The sequence below is a fragment of the Schistocerca cancellata genome, chromosome 6 (assembly GCF_023864275.1).
Source record: "Schistocerca cancellata isolate TAMUIC-IGC-003103 chromosome 6, iqSchCanc2.1, whole genome shotgun sequence".
Taxonomy (NCBI): Eukaryota; Metazoa; Arthropoda; class Insecta; order Orthoptera; family Acrididae; genus Schistocerca; species Schistocerca cancellata.
Window position 1 is genome coordinate 643,847,328 of NC_064631.1, and position 17,484 is coordinate 643,864,811.

Sequence of the window (17,484 nt, forward strand, 5' to 3'; positions counted from 1 at the left end):
CATGCGCCGCCGCCTGCAGACGGCATGTGCCGCTCTAGGCACATGGGCCACGAAGTGGCGCATTAAATACAGTGCCGGCAAAAGTCAGGCAATCATCTTCACGAGAAAAAAAGATCCCCATCGACCTACGGCAAGTGCGGATAATGGGAGGCCCCATCCCATGAACCCGCACGGCGAAGTACCTCGGGGTGACCCACGACAGACGCCTCACGTGGTGGTCACACGTAAGGGATATTAGGGGTAAAGCCAATGGAAGATTGAGAACACTTTATCCGATCATGAACCCGAAGACAACCCTACCCACACGCTGCGGTATTACGCTGTTTCTCGCCCTTATAAGGCCGGTAACGGAGTATGCGGCAAGTGGCAGACTGCCACATCCGAAGATTGCAGGGCCTCCAGGGTAGAATCCTTAGGATGATCATGAAACTACCGCGTGACTTCCCAACTAGGGAGCTACATAACATCACAGGCGTACAGACAATTAAGGATAGAATTAGACAGCTCGACTTTTCTACGAAAAGTCACAGTAGTCCAAAAACAGGCTTGTCTCGAATCTCGGGAACAAACCACACAGAAGGGGCACAACGAGATGACCCGACCTGCTAAGGCAGGGAAAAACTACCACAGTGACGTATATTAACCACCATAAAATGCTCAACACGCAATAGGACCAATAAAACCAATAGGACCACCTAAAATACACATTAGGAAATGCAGGAATAGTGCAAAGCATTTAACTTGCGTAAACTAGAGATAGTCAGGCACTATCCAATTAGGTAAAGATCGACCGGGTAACGCCGCTGGCGTTACCACTAGAGCAAGCTGCGGGGAGGAAGACGCGTGTGCCGTCTGTCTCTGGAGCGTCGCAACTTCGTGCTATGTTACCGTACTTCAGCTGGCCGTGTGTCGCATCTTCTGTGGCGGAGATTGGGCACCAGCCCAGCATTTGCCTAAACGAGCGTGGAACGCCATATAAAACGCACACGCAAGGCTTGCCGGTGTAGCAGGGCAACTGCCTAAACCATGTCTGCCTCACTTTCCTGTCTAGCAAGTTAGCGCGCTGCACCAGCAGCACAAACAGAATGCGAAGAACCATAGCAAAAAGACCAACTGCAAGCAAACAGAGTAAAAGTTAAAAAGACTGCCTTTGCTGTTTAAAAAGAAATCTATCGGTCTCACGCGAAAACTACAAAATATTAATGCAATGAAACCGAGACTAAACGATTGATGTTGTTAAGAAACAAACATAGGCATATTACTTTCAAAAATTTGTAGTCAATTTGTGCGGAGTGTCACGAGGTTCCTACATCTAACAATCACTCGCTCGAAAATGTAACAAAGGAGAAATTAAACAAAGCGCTGACTCCCAATAAAAATAATGAATCCCTGATTAACAACGAACGTAATACTGAAATCGGATTGTGCTCGACAGCCCACGATACCAAACTGTTCTAAAATGCCGCGCATGAAAACGCGATTTTTCAGCGGATCATTTCTCTGGTTCTACTGATCACGGAGACAAGGGTTCGAGTAAAACTTCCTGACAGCTTAAAACTGTGTACCGGACCGAGACTCGAACTCGGGACCTCTGCCTTCGGGCAAGTGCTCTACCGCGAAAGGCAAAGATCCCGAATTCGAGTCTCGATCCGGTACACAGTTTTAAGCTGCCAAGAATTTTCGCATCAGCGCACACTCCGCTGCAGAGTGAAAATTTCATTCTCAAAAGGGTTTGAGTGTTTTGGATAGCGCTTGGCATAGCGAACATTTATATGCATAATGTATGTATATTGCGCGTATGAAGGCGAGTGATTTGGCGGCTTTTAGATGGTGTGAGGGGAGGTGAATTAGTTGTAGGGCTACACTGCACGCCGCAGCAGGTCCGGCTAACCTAAGGCGACCGGTGCGGGCCAGGGGCCATATTCTGTATCGTTCATACCGGTCGGTGCGGTAGGTTAACCTCGTTAGTGACGTCATTTTCGGTTCTTTATCCGAAGTTCCTATTCAGTAAGCTTCTGAGACCAGTTAGCGATCGGTCCTCCTGCCGATTTTTCGACATTGTACCGAGAGGTTTCGGATTTCGGTATGGCCCTCTTGTTCATTTTAGTGTTGTTTATTTACACCAAAAATTTGTTATTTTAAACATATTGAGCAGTTTTTTCTTCGGCTTTAGTGTTGTGTTACTGAAGAATCACCAGGACATGTCTGGGTGGAAAGTGAGTTCATAACAGACTATTTACCTTTGTTAGAAATATGATTTGTATCATCATCATCATGTTCTTGTTCTTCTTCTTCTTCTTCTTCTTCTTCTTCTTCGGACCTTTGTCCCATGAAATAGTGTGAAAGTTTTGAAATGTCTGCGAGTCGTGTAACTGAGGTGGGTATGGGGACCAGGCCGGATTCACCTAGTGGGATGTGGAAAACCGCCTAAAAACAACATCCACGCTGGCCTGCACATCGGCCCTCGTCGGTAATTCGCCAGGGGGATTCAATCCGGGACCGGCGCACCTACCCGAGTCCTATGAGACTTGTTCAAGTTCATCGTTGATACAGTGACTCAATTTTTTTTATTACAGAGGGGAGATAACACACTGACCGAAAACGCTGAGCTACCGTGCCGGCAGCTACGGACCGGGCTACTTGTTCAATGTGGGTTTGTTTATCCAAAAAACACTATATACAACCTTGGGAAAATTTCAGAACCGATTATCTCGGTAAATTTATGAAAAACATTAAGAACAGTCTTTTCTCGGCACTTTTCAACCGTGTTCCACTCATGTGTTTCACTACGGAACAGAAAGCAGCCTCAGCCATTTTCATAGAGCGCATTAACAGCGCGTACACGATTTTTGAAATAAAAACTACGTAGATAAAGTGTGATTAAGAAAAACGTTGATGGCTGTTAATACATTTGAATATCTTAAAGTTTCATTTAACGTACCTTAGTAATAATATATCTAATACATAAGTAAGACCTACTTCCAAGAGCGTAACAGCATCAGTCTACGGGTGCTACGGCTTCTGGCCAATCGTCGCGCTTGTGTTTGTTTACATCAGGTTTATTCTTATGATGAACGGATTATATACTCTACGAATTACTGTGGAGTGTGTGACAGAGGATACTTTTTTTACCGTAGCGTGTATCTAGGTTTATTCTCGCTTTCCTGACGAAAGGAGCGTTGGAACAATCACTGTCTGTCACCTGCGCTTGATGTCATTCGTTTAATTTTATCTGCATTATTTTTATCTGGATAGATACATAATGCACTACGGAATATTCGTCGTTTCTAGCCTGAAAGACTGTTCCAGAGATTTCCTAAGCAGGTCCTCGGGATGTGAACTGCGTCTTTTTTCGAATTAACATTTTCAAACACATCTGTAAGATTATCTCGTCACTCGAACTAGCTTGCGCCCACCACCTTTTCTTTTCTATTCTTTGTATAGACGACATCCTCTTTTAGTTCCGCCTGATATACGTCCCAAACATTTTAACAGGATTTAATTATGTGTCTTAGTAGAACAACGACAGTCTCCGGACACCCTACAAAATGGGTCGCAACCAGCCGCCAGGTGCTTTACCTACGGTCGAGCTTCGGTGCTTGTCCCCCACTACACGCATCTATCTACTCAGTCTTACTCCCAAATTTTATGGTGACCGGCTAATTAATCCTGTAGTCGAAAGACAGCACGCTTATACGTTTCGCGAAGTGCGCAGCTCTGCATGCCTCTACATTAAACGGTAGTTGCAGGCTGAAATTTTGTCCAGATATAGCTGGAAACTACTGTAATTTTTAGCGGACCGAATTTCCTCCTAGACAAACGCATGTTTACCTGCAACTACTTATCTGCCTCTTCTCCATCTACGTAATTAATTCTGAAGCAACAACTCCTGTTTGGTGTACACGCACTTCAAGAAGCTGGTAAAACAATACACAAGGGTAAGATGACACATTGTTACAGAAGAATTGTAACAACTACCGCTGATGTCCCGAACAGGCCCGCTACTGCTGTGGAACCTTTTTCGCACTATAAATTCGAAACAGATTACGTGAATTCTATGAGAAGTCAATGTCATCCAAAACCAACACCTAGGCACCAAAGTGAACGTTCAATGTTACGAGGAAAACTGCCGCTATGATGCTGGGACTTACATGAGATTAGAACGATCTAGCTCCCTAAACACGAAATATAAGGGACAGCACGAAACGAATCATTGCACGTAAAAGTCAGTGCCTTTCTGAAAACCAATCATAGTAATGTCCTCTTAAACAGATTTTAGGCACGCAAACTCTATGTTACGCATAACAGCAGCGAAGTTCGAGCGTATGCTGACATTTATCGAGTTGGGTTCCTCCCCTATCAGGCAGTATTTGTTAATACAGATATTAACTGCTAAAAAAAAAATGCAAACCTTGAAAAAACTCTCAGACACTTTTTTTTAAACTCTCCAATTTTCGTGTGCCTATAGCAGATTAGGCGCGAGTAGATCCCCGTTAGTTGCAGTGGACTAGGCATGGCTGCTTCGCGCATCTACCTCAACCGATCAAATAGTTCAAATGGCTCTGAGCACTATGGGACTTCGCATGTGAGGTCATCAGTCCCCTAGACTTAGAACTACTTAAACCTAACTTAACCTAAAGACATCACACACATCCATGCCCGAGGCAGGATTCGAAGCTGCGACCGCAGCAGCAGCAGCGTGGTTCCGGACTGAAGCGCCTAGAACCGCTCGGCCACAGCGGCCGGCTCAACCGATCAGATAACGTGATTTTGTATATAGGCGAACTATGTCATCATGAAGTATCTGGACGGACACTTACTGGCGGACATTAGTATAGGGTATGTCAACACCTTTATAGCTGCTCGAACTCTGCTGGCGGCACTTTCAACGAGATATCTACTATGTCTGCTCTTGAGGAAAAATAGGCCGCCATTCCTCCACAGAGAGCAGAGAAGATACTGGTGTTGGAGGCTGAGGTCTGAAATGAAGTCAATCTTCTAATTCGTCCAAAAAGTGTTCCACTGGGTTCAAGTCGGAACTCTGGGCGTGTCAGTCCATTTAAGGAATGTTGCTGTCCAACGATTGCTCCGCAGACGCTGCTTTGTGATGGGATGCACCGTCACGCTGAAGGAATCAATCACCGTCTGCGAACTGTCTCTCTACTGTACTCAATGTTGTAAAATGTGTTCGTATCCTTCCGCGTTTAGCGTTTTCTTAAGCGCAGTAAGAGGACCGCTCCCTAACCACGAGAGACACCACCTCATCCGTAGTTCTACTGTTGGCACCACAGGTAACTGCATGTGACGTTCCCCAGGCAATCGCCCAACCCAGTCCCTTCCACCGGACTGCCACAGGGTGTCGCGTGATTCATCACTCTGAATCACCCGTTTCAAGTCATCCACCGTCTACTACAGAGACTGCTTACACCACGCTTGTCCGCCCTATTCTGGAGTATTGCTGTGCGGTGTGGGATCCGCATCAGGTGGGTCTGACGGATGACATCGAAAAAGTACAAAGAAAGGCAGCTCGTTTTGTATTATCGCGAAATAGGGGAGATAGTGTAACAGACATGATACGTGAATTGGAGTCGCAATCATTAAAACAAAGGCGTTTTTCGTTACGACAGGATCTTCTCATGAAATTTCAATCACCAGTTTTCTCCTCCGATTCCGAAAACATTCCCACCTACACGGGGAGAAATGATGATCACGATAAAATAAGAGAAATCAGGGCTCGCACAGAAAAATTTAAGAGCTCGTTTTTTCCGCGCGCCGTTCGAGAGTGGAACGGTAGAGAGAGAGCTTGAAGGTGGTTCATTGAACCCTCTGTCAGGCACTTTATTGTGAATAGCAGAGTAATCACGTAGATGTAGACTCTACTAAGGAGTACCGACTACAACACACGCCTTGTGCTTGGGCGAGATACGAGGTGCATTCAAGTTCTAAGGCCTCCGATTTTTTTTCTCCGGACTGGAAAGAGATAGAAACATGCGCACTGATTTAAAATGAGACCGCGTTCATTGTCAATAAGTCCCAGAGATGGCAACACCGTACGGCAGATGGAATTTTACCGCCAGCGGCGAGAATGAGAACTGTTTTAAATACTTAAAATGGCGACGTTTACCTTACTTGAACAGCGTGCAATCATTCGTTTTCTGAATTTGCGTGGTGTGAAACCAATTGAAATTCATCGACAGTTGAAGGAGACATGTGGTGACGGAGTTATGGATGTGTCGAAAGTGCGTTCGTGGGTGCGACAGTTTAATGAAGGCAGAACATCGTGTGACAAGAAACCGAAACAACCTCGGGCTCGCACAAGCCGATCTGACGACATGATCGAGAAAGTGGAGAGAATTGTTTTGGGGGATCGCCGAATGACTGTTGAACAGATCGCCTCCAGAGTTGGCATTTCTGTGGGTTCTGTGCGCACAATCCTGCATGACGACCTGAAAATGCGAAAAGTGTCACCCAGGAGGGTGCCACGAATGCTGACGGACGACCACACGGCTGCCCATGTGGCATGTTGCCAAGCAATGTTGACGCGCAACGACAGCATGAATGGGGACTTTCTTTTCGTCGGTTGTGACAACGGATGAGACGTGGATGCCATTTTTCAATCCAGAAACAAAGCGCCAGTCAGCTCAATGGAAGCACACAGATTCACTGCCACCAAAAAAATTTCGGGTAACCGCCAGTGCTGAAAAAATGGTGTCCATGTTCTGGGACAGCGAGGGCGTAATCGTTACCCATTGCGTTCCAAAGGGCACTACGGTAACAGGTGCATCCTACGAAAATGTTTTGAAGAACAAATTCCTTCCTGCACTGCAACAAAAACGTCCGGGAAGGGCTGCGCGTGTGCTGTTTCACCAAGACAACGCACCCGCACATCGAGCTAACGTTACGCAACAGTTTCTTCGTGATAACGACTTTGAAGTGATTCCTCATGCTCCCTACTCACCTGACCTGGCTTCTAGTGACTTTTGGCTTTTTCCAACAATGGACGACACTCTCCGTGGCCGCACATTCACCAGCCGTGCTGCTATTGCCTCAGCGATTTTCCAGTGGTCAAAACAGACTCCTAAAGAAGCCTTCGCCGCTGCCATGGAATCATGGCGTCAGCGCTGTGAAAAATGTGTACGTCTGCAGGGCGATTACGTCGAGAAGTAACGCCAGTTTCATCGATTTCGGGTGAGTAGTTAATTAGAAAAAAAAATCGGAGGCCTTAGAACTTGAATGCACCTCGTACTTCCGCTACCTGTGCCGTTACACCAGCTTTTGTGGCTGAGGAAGCTAACAGGCGCTCGCCCAGCAACGAACGACGCAGAAGCAGCCGATATAAGACCTGGACTCGTGGTGGAGCACGAAATTTTCTTGTAACGAGAATAGCAGTGTTGTCGCGCCAGCTAGTACATGCACAGAAGAAGTTGCCGCCTGGTCACGGATGCGACAGGGAGGGCGTTGGGAAGGAGAGCTGAATGGCGTATACTTTTGACCGTATTCTCAGTACTCGTGATACAAGAGGGCGCGTCCAGGCCGCACTGAGACGGCAGTCTGAGTGATGGTGGAATACAGGAACGGGAAGAGCGCGATGAGAGCAGGATGGTTCACGCTGGAGGAGAGCAGAGAGACAGGTGGGCGCGGGCGGCAGTCGGCTAGACAGCGGCGGCTGGAGAGAGTGTGTGTGTGTGTGTGTGTGTGTGTGTGTGTGTGTGTGTGTGTGTGTGTGTGCGTGCTGCTGGCCAGCTATCGCGTGGCTGGTCTGCTCAGCAAGAACACCGGAAAGCGCGCGCTGTCGACAGTCCTTACTGGAATGAACTCAGCTGAGCTCAAAGACCCGAGCACGGGGTCCCGGGTTCGATTCCCGGCGGGGTCAGGGATTTTCACCTGCCTCGAGATGACTGGGTGTTTGTGTTGTCCTCATCATTTCATCATCATCCAGGAAAGTGGCGAAATTGGACTGAGCAAAGATTGGGTAATTGTACGGGCGCTGATAACCACGCAGTTGAGCGCCCCACAAACCAAACATCATCATCATCATCATCAGCTCAAAGACAGGCTGGCTTGGCACCTGGGTATGTGGGACTCACGCTACTAGCGTGACTGCGAGGCATACGAAAAAAAAAAAATTCAGAATAACATTTTCTTACGAGCTCTGAAATATTCCCACACTGTCGGACATCCTGCACATTCTGCTCAAGGAAAGGAGGCACACTGGTGGAGCAACAGTAAGTACGAGGGTTGCCGAGAAACTAATGCACCGCATTTTTTTTCTCAGTCGAAAACAATGCTACGAATGCGATTCGTAATGAACGCATTATTTGAAGTCTCCTGAGTCAACGCGCCAACTGTGTGCGTTGCAACCAACGTGCAGTCATTGAATTTCTCACTGCAGAGAAACAAACTGTGGGGAATATTCACAAACGCTTGTGCAAGGTCTATGGAGCATCTGCTGTCGTCAAAAGTACAGTTAGTCGCTGGACACGGAGGGTGAGGTCACCAGAAGGCAGTTCGGCGAGGCTCAACGATTTGCAGCGGTCGGGGATACCATCCACGGCTGTCACACCAGGCATGTTGCAGCGAACTGATGTCATTCGTGAGGACAGACGCATTACGACTCGGCAGTCGGCGCTGCGTCTGTCAATGAGCAAAGAAAAAGCCGATGCGGACTGCTGAACACATCGCCAAACAGGGTCGTACTGTGTAACCCCATGCACCCTACAGCCCTGTCCTAGCCCCCTCGCACTTCCAATTGTTTGATCCATTAAAGAAAGCCATTCGTGGAAGACATTTTGAGGACGACGAGGAGGTGATCCACACAGTGAAGCACTGGCTCCGTCACCAGGACAAGGATTGGTACCGACAGGCCATACACGCCCTTGTTTCGCGCTACAGGAAGGCCACAGAATGGGGTGGACATTACGTGGAAAAATAGGGTATGTAGATAAAACACCATTATTTCGTGTGTGTAATTCTTATAATGTTCAATAATGGATTGTTGAAGAAAAAAATGCGGTGCATTACTTTCTGGGCAACCCTCGTAGTATGCTGGCACATAGTGGAACACGTCGATAATTTTAAAACAGAGCAAGGACATATTATGGTGATAACTTTACGCTATGACTGCAACTTTGAAAAATTTATGAACTTTTCATTAATGACAAACGCTGAAAATAACGCACATGGAAGTGTACCTATCGGTTAACAATGCTTTATTGTATGTAGTACGCTAAATAAATATAACAATTCATTTAACAACCTGTTCCTCGCTAAATTCCATAAAATGAATGATACTACAATTACTGGTTTGTATTGCCAACTTATCTAGTAGCCTAGTTGAGGCAAGCCCTTGAAGTGTTACAAGCAGCTGCTCCTGTACTTCCTCACTATCCGACTGATGTACAGACAGCAGGAACTACAGGACAAAATAAACCAACAGAGGGGCAAAATGTTGGTAAAAGCTGTACGGTTGTTGCGCCACGCGTATTTATCGGCTCTGAAGAAAAGCAGGCTTGAAAAATTACTACCGCATTAGCAGTTTGGGGAGTCAAGGAACGTCGAAAATAATTTTTTATTACTATTATTTTCTGATTTTAAGCAAATCCTACATCACCAAATATAATAATATGTTAACATACTGCCGCGCGGTCTAAGGCGCTGAAGTCATGGACTGTGCGGCTGGACCCGGCGGAGGTTCGAGTCCTCCCTCGGGCGTGTGTGTGTGTGTGTGTGTGTGTGTGTGTGTGTGTGTGTGTGTGTTTGTCCTTAGGTTAATTTAGGTTAAGTAGTGTGTAAGCTTAGGGCCTGATGACCTTAGCAGTTTAGTCCCTTAAGATTTCACACACATTTGAACATTTGTTAACATGCTGAGCTTCATTTTGATTCTCGCCCAGATATTGTGTATAATTATTTGAAAAAAGAAACAATTATACACAAGCGAATATAATCGATACACCACAAAAGCAACAATCAGGTCAAAATTACGCTCTTCAGAGATTAACGACATGGCAACTACATTTAGCAACGAAACTACTGCGAGAGCTACGCTAAGAGAAAAATAATTAGTACTTTTTATTTATATTTCGACATACTGTAAAGTGATTTTGGATCATTCGTCATACCAGTTCCTGAGAGTGCGTCCTTCTCTGCAGTTCGCAGCTGCGACGAGAAAGGTTACCACCACACGGTTCAAAGCTGCGCTGGTACAGTTCGCTACTTGCAGGACGACTGTTAGCCAGGAACAGGTTAATCTCAACGTGTCCACAGCGTCATCTTTACGATACTCCAACTGCTCCACGTTCACACGCCTACATTTTTAGGGTCAGTATCCTGCGAAGACGGAGCTTTTCTTCCGCACCCTGGAAAGACCACTGTACGCAGAGAGGACGTCTGGAACGGTAAAGGCGATGGCTTTCCCCTTCTCGGCGTGTCTTTGCGCGCGGAAGAGAGAAACCTGCTGCGAAAGAAGAAGCGAGGGTGAGGCGTGTTGAGTGAAAATAGCTGAAAACCACAGCCGTGACGTCGAGAAGAGGGGTAACAGGTCTCAGCCAAAAGCACTCAAAGCCAGCCTCCGCTTCTGCGCGCCTGCCGTATGCTCCTCCGTCCATTACCCGACGTTTCCAGCGAAAGCACCGTGCCGAGTCACGACTGGCATAATAACGCAATTTCGTTCTCAAAAAATTTGCAGTACACACCAAAGAATGCTTCCGGGGTTTTAAACACTAAGTACATCACTAGGAATAGGTAACTGGAGGTCAATAAGTGGTAACGTCTCTGCAATTGGCGAACTATTCTTACAGCATATTCACAACTCGCGTGTGATTTTATCATGTTACAGTTTAACGTACAATGCGGTGCAGACGTTGTCTTTCTTTGATATGTCAGCCAGAAAACTGAGTCATGTTTAGGAGGATTTAATGGCAGTTAAGCGTGCAAACAAGCCGCTGTCTCTCGCCCGACGTCACAACAGTGACAAAAATCCCCTCCCCCTCCGTTTCAATCTGTCCGTCCGGAGGGTAAGACGGATCTGCAAAGGTCCTCTCGGTGTTGCTCGAGAGGAACAGGGTTGTGTGCTGAGCACAGAGGATTTATTTAACCCTCTCTGGTTCATTTCTGTGGAGGACTCCCTCATTTCTTTATCTTGTCGACTTCCTTAATTTTCGACACCCTCCGACAGGACCTCATGTGAAACGCTTCGATTCTTCTCTCTTCCCGTTTTCCCAGTCCGTGACCCGCTTCCGTACAGTGCCGTGCGACAAACGCTCATTCTAAGGAATTCCTTAGTCAGAATAAGGTCTGCGCGTGACGCATGTAGGCTTCTATTGGCGAGTAGCGGCCTCTCTGCCTCTGCTAGGCCGCCTCTTGCATCCGCCTCCCTACGCCCGCCCGCCATGTCTTATTTCGCTTCCAGGGGCGATTCAAGAAGTCGGTCAAAAGAGGGGGGGGGGCGTTTGGGGGAATGGAATAACGCTTCACAAAAGGAGGGTTGGGGTCCTGGCTCTGAGCACTATGGGACTTAACATCTGAGGTCATCAGTCCCCTAGACTTAGAACTACTTACACCTAACTAACCTAAGGGCAGCACACACATCCATGCCCGGGGCAGGTTCGACCTGCGACCATAGCAGCAGCGCGGTTCCGGATTGAAGCGCCTAGAACTGCTCGGCCACAACGGCAATGTATATTAATAAATAATAAGACGCCCATTTTAAGTTAAATGATTTTTGTTGGTTTAGATAGTAAGCTATTTGCCGCTCTTATTCTTTTCTTAAAATGTGTGTGAAGTACATTGCAACCTATATTGCTACATAATTATAAAAAAATTAATGACTGAATCTGTTGAAGTAATATATTCGCTGATTTCTGAAGTCATTTTATCCAGTGTAATATGATACTCCATTGGAGGGGCTATAGCCCCCATAGCCCCCCCTCCCTCCCACTTGCCACCGTCTCTGTTCGCTTCCAAGGCTGCCGATTACTTTCACACCTTGTGTCTAATGTGGACCTCAATTTTGATGTTACGTTTATCACTGATCTGATATCTGCTACTTTTCATTGCCTTCCTTTTTCCTTGGTTTACTCATTCTATATTTTTATTACATTTCTCTTACTTCTGTACTTTTAGTAGCACTACTTTTATGTAATTTTTTCGCATTAATTTAATACCTAAACATATGCGGATGCCGCGTGCCCGTAATCCTAATAACAGGGCATTTGTACCCAGATACTCCAGTTAAACTTGACATGTAACATATTATACCCTGATGGGTACGACCAGTGTATCAGAGAAAGCACGAGCGTTACGGAAGTGCAAACAAAAACAACAACACGGAATCGCGCTACGGTCTCGCTGAAAGCGTCTTTTCCAACAAAGGAACGACAGCAAATAGAAACGTGTTTCTCGTAAAAATTTCGAAGTCTGCAACCGAGAACTTACGAAATGGATATTCAGGGCATGGGAGTCATACATACTAGTTATAGTATAGTGTGAAAAAGTGGTTAGGAACTGAATAGTAGCGATTCCACCGCGAGCAACAGGACTTCTAAAAATAGAAAATTACTTTGAGCCATTGTGAATAGTAGTAACGTGCAGTAACTGACTATGAATGAGAACTATCGACTTAAAAGATACGAGCAGTTTCCATTTCGCTTTTGTGGTCGTTATAACTCCTGAAAAACTACTGGGCCCTTACAGGGCCTATGCTGAACACCAAGTTAGGCTGGCCTCAGTATTAGGCCAGGGAACAGAGTCCTCACAAGGGAACCTCCACATCGCACCCCCCTCAGATTTAATTATAAGTTGGCACAGTGGATAGGCCCTGAAAACTGAACACAGATCAATCGAGAAAACAGGAAGAAGTTGTGTGGAACTATGAAAAAATAAGCCAAATATACAAACTGAGTAGTCCATGCGCAAGATAAGCAACATCAAGTAGAATCTGAGGTCAGGAGCGCCGTGGTCCTGTGGTTAGCGTGAGCAGCTGTGGTACGAGAGGTCCTTCGTTCAATTCTTCCCTCGAGTGAAAAGGTTTTTTATTTACAGGTTACGTCACAAACTCTTATGTTTTCATCACTTTTTTGGGAGTGATTATCACATCCACAAGAAAACCTAAATCGGGCAAGGTAGAAGAATATTTTTACCCATTCGCCAAGTGTACAAGTTAGGGGGGTCGACAACATATTCCTGTCACGTGACGCACATGCCATCACCGGTGTCGTATTGAATACATCAGACGTGGTTTCCTGTGGAGGAATCGGTTGACCTATGAGCTTGCGAAAAAATGTTTTCGGTTCCCATTGGAGAGGCACGTCCTTTCGTCTACTAATCGCACGGTTTTGCGGTGCGGTCGCAAAACACAGGCACTAAACTTATTACAGTGAACAGAGACGTCAATGAACGAACGGACAGATCATAACTTTGCGAAAATAAAGAAACTAATCTTCTCTTTCGAGGGAAGACTTGAACCAAGGACCTCTCGTTCCGCAGCTGCTCACGCTAACCGCGGGACCACAGCGCTCCTATGATTACATTATCCTTGACGTTGCGTATCTTGCGCGGGGACTACTCAGTTTGTATATTTTGCTTATTTTTTTCATAGTGCCACACATCTTCTTCCTGTTTTCCCGATTGATCTGTGTTCAGTTTTTCAAGGTCTATCCACTGTGCCAACTTATAACTAAATCTGAGGGGGGTGCGATGGGGAGGTTCCCTTGTCAGTACCATCTCTCTCTCTCTCTCTCTCTCTCTCTCTCTCTCTCTCTCTCTCTCTCCCTCCCTTCCCTTCCCTTCCCTCTCTCACCCACTGTTAACACAGGGCCCTCCCGGCCCGGAACGCACCAGCGGTTGACTGGGGAACAGCTACGCGGTGGGTGGGGTGCAAGTTGGCCGCCTCTCAACAAGAGACAGGCTGGGGGCTGAGCGACTTCCGGTACAACGCAATAAACATGAGGCAGGTAAAACCAAACACCGCACAAAAATCTACGGTCACTTTATCTTTTGCCGGCTCAAGTGGCCGTGCGGTTCTAGGCGCTACAGTCTGGAACCGAGCGACCGCTACGGTCGCAGGTTCGAATCCTGCCTCAGGCATGGGTGTGTGTGATGTCCTTAGGTTAGTTAGGTTTAATTAGTTTGAAACACGTATGTATTCAGTACCAGCGATGGCGAGCCATGAGAGAATCTCTGACCAGAGAGTTATTTATCGTTGCTAGTCTGCGCTTGACCGCGCGAGAGTTCAGTTGTGAGTTAGCAGTTGCGTGTAGCGAGCCGGCAGGAACAGTTGTGGTACGTAGCGAGTCGCGAGAGCATGTAGTTCAGTTGCACTCTGTCTGCAGTAGTCAGTCAGTACTGTAGTGTGTGAGGAGTCGGCGGGGATCGACATGGGTCTCTGGTCACGATTCAGGACGAGGTATATTGTTAAATAAGGTAATGAAGCAGCATTGCGCTAAGCTAATAATGCATTGTAACTGTAATTAATTTGTTGAAGAAATGCCCCAATAATAATTCTGTTTTCAAAGCAATCATTATTAAAAAGAAAAAAATCATTACAATTGAATGTTCATTTCTCAATTTTTGTGTCGAGTTTACATTGGCCCATTATTTTTCAATATTTTTGTAGCGAAGGTACAGTCGCTTTTATTTCAATTTAACGATGTTTTGTGGGAGCTCAACAACACTTGGGTCATTATTATTCGTAAATCTTATGGGGAAATAACTTTTGGCACGTTTTCATATCATAGACTTTTCTTTTTATTTTTTTGCTGGGAAATCACACTTGGGTCTATTCACATTAATATTTGTATTGTCTTGTAAGAATTTGCTGGGAGCTTACGGTTAACACCATTCCCATTAACATTTAAGTATTGTCATTTATTTTCAAAATTTTTGCGGGGAGGTTACAAGTTCTAAGTTCTAGGCGACTGATGACCTCAGAAGTTAAGTCACATAGTGCTCAGAGCCATTTTTCACTTTCTTTTCCGAGTGTACTGGGCTAATGCGGAGCACCAAGCTGCAATTACGATAAATTATTAAACTTTGCTCGTGCGGGACATTACAGCGCTCCTCCCTCCCCCCCCCCTCCCTTCCTTTTCACTCTCTCATGCCCGTGTGTGCCCTTTATTTACAGACTTTCGAATTACTTCGGTAACAAACTTATAATTAACTTTTCCAGGTTTTACGCAAATGAGAAAAGACGAGCCGTTCCCTTTCTTAAGGTAAAGCGTGGGTCTTATTTTCGGTTTGCAATGTTCAAGAAATGTTGAGCACAACGTCTCGTTCCATTTCACATAACATAATTTGTGCAACGTACTACCGAGCACCATGGAACTTACATTTAGCATTCACAATACGTGGAAATACTGTTTACAAGTTTAGATAATTCTATTGCCGTTCATTTGAGGTCTTGTAATTGAAGTAACCCAATTTTCGCTCTAAAACTGCCTTCCTGGAATCCTGGGAGTTGTTGGTTTTATGGATCCAGTGTGACACTCATGTTTTAATTACTTTCGGGAACTACTGGAAACCTAATTTTGTATGACCGGTACACCACCGCCGCCACCGCCCCTCAGAACCCTTGCGCCCTGCTGCTTCTCCAGATGTAGCAAATTCGAATACGTGCGTGCGGTGGCACGGCTGCGCTGCTGCCTTTTCACGGTAAATACTTGGCATAGCGAGAAACAGCCTACTAGTTGTGAAAAACTGGAAATGTCGGAAGGAAGGAATGACGCGAACGACCCAGTCGATCCAGCATACTACTCGCTCACAACGTCCGGGAACAGTGCCCTGCACTTCTGGATCGGTGGAAGCCCACGTGCGAGACTTGGGTGCGGCGGGGCTTGCTTCTTCCGCTCCACGCAAACCGTAAACATCTGTGACAGGTCGTCCTGAACAAATACACTGACAGGCATGAAAAACGCAACACTCAATAAATGATGTGTAATCGCTGTGTAATTATCTACTTAATCAAAGCGAAGTACTTCAACTAATTTTTTGAGACGGGTATGTTATTGGCGTCGCTTTGCGAGCAAACAATGAGGTGTTGATTGTTTAGTGCACAAGCTTCAATCGTTTTTTCCGGTGCAACTTGCAAAAGACATCACTGAATGTCTGCGACGTTTTCCTGCCCTTGTAGCGCTCATTGTTGTACCTTCAATTGTTCCCCATGCAGTCACATGTGTTTGTCGGATCTTTCAGCGATTGCCGTAATCGGTTTCGTAGAGTAAACATGCCGTTAAGGCCTGAACAAGTTGCGTAAGGTGTTGCTTTGGTGGAAAATGGCTGCAGCTTACATTACGTTGCGGAAGTGCTGAGGACTACACCTTCCACGATATCCAGAACCGCACGAAGCTACGTGGAAACTGGAGGCTTTGCAAGGAGACCAGGAACAGGCCCGAGAAGAGCAACATCAAAGAGAGATGATCGCTCCTTACAATTTTAAGTTCTCTGAAACCGTCACACCACCACTACTGAAGAACGAAATCCATTCCACCATGTTCGATGGGTCAATGTTTGTGAGAGAACTGTTTGAAGAAGACTGGAAGAAGCCAACCTTCAGTCCAGAAGAGCTGCTACACGTCCGGAACTCACCACAGAGCACTGCACTGCTCGACTTCGTTTCCCAAGGGAACATCTTGACTGGACAGTACAACAATGGGATTAAGTGTTGTTCACCGACGAGTCGCGATTTGGCCTCCGATCACCTGATGGAAGAGAGGGGTCTGTAGAAGGCCACGGGAAAGGTATTCTCCTTGCACATTCTCATCTACGATGCCTTTTCTGCGTGGTTCTGTAATGGTGTTGGCAGGAATCAATACAGCTGCAAGCACGGATCTGATCTTCGTGGAGCATGGTATCCTTACCGCACATCGGGAGGCGGAGGAAAACCTTCTGGAGCATGTTGTGCCTTTCGCTCCATTTACTGGTGACGATTTTATAGTAATGCAGGGCAGAGCATGCCCACATGTTGCGCGAAATGTGCAAGAGTTCTTGGATGAAACAGGGATTCATGCTACGGGTCGGCCTGCTCGGAACCCTGATTTGAATCCACTTGTGCACGTTTGGGACCGGCGGCTGGGGAGATGAGCCCGCCAACAGTGTCCAGAGACCCTACAGGACCTACGGAACGCCCGTCTGGAAGATTGGGATATGATTCATCAACAGGACATTACCGCATTAGTGAGGGGGATGCCTGAAAGGTTGAATGCTATCATTAGTGCGACAGGTGGCAATACACGCTTTTGAAGACGGGAACAGAAGTATCTGAGAGCGTCTCCGAGGTTCAGTGAAGTAAAATGCGGAGTGTCCAACATCAGAACTGACGTGCATTAGCATTATGACCTTACTCAAAATTTCCCTAAAGTGCGCATATCTGGCTTAATTTCTTAAATTTGTTTATAATAGTCTTTCTTTTTTCATTGTTCGACGCTTAGATGGGACCACGCCACAATATTCTATCATAAGATAGTGGATTAGTTTTATAAAAGTGTCAGAAAT

General features: G+C 46.2%; 1 protein-coding gene across 3 annotated transcripts in view; it reads right to left on the minus strand.

The window, feature by feature from the left end:
• The window catches only part of LOC126190666 (CD109 antigen), an 818,148-nt gene that overhangs the window by 208,759 nt on the left and 591,905 nt on the right, over positions 1-17,484 (minus strand). The gene's annotated exons all lie outside the window — the stretch shown is intronic.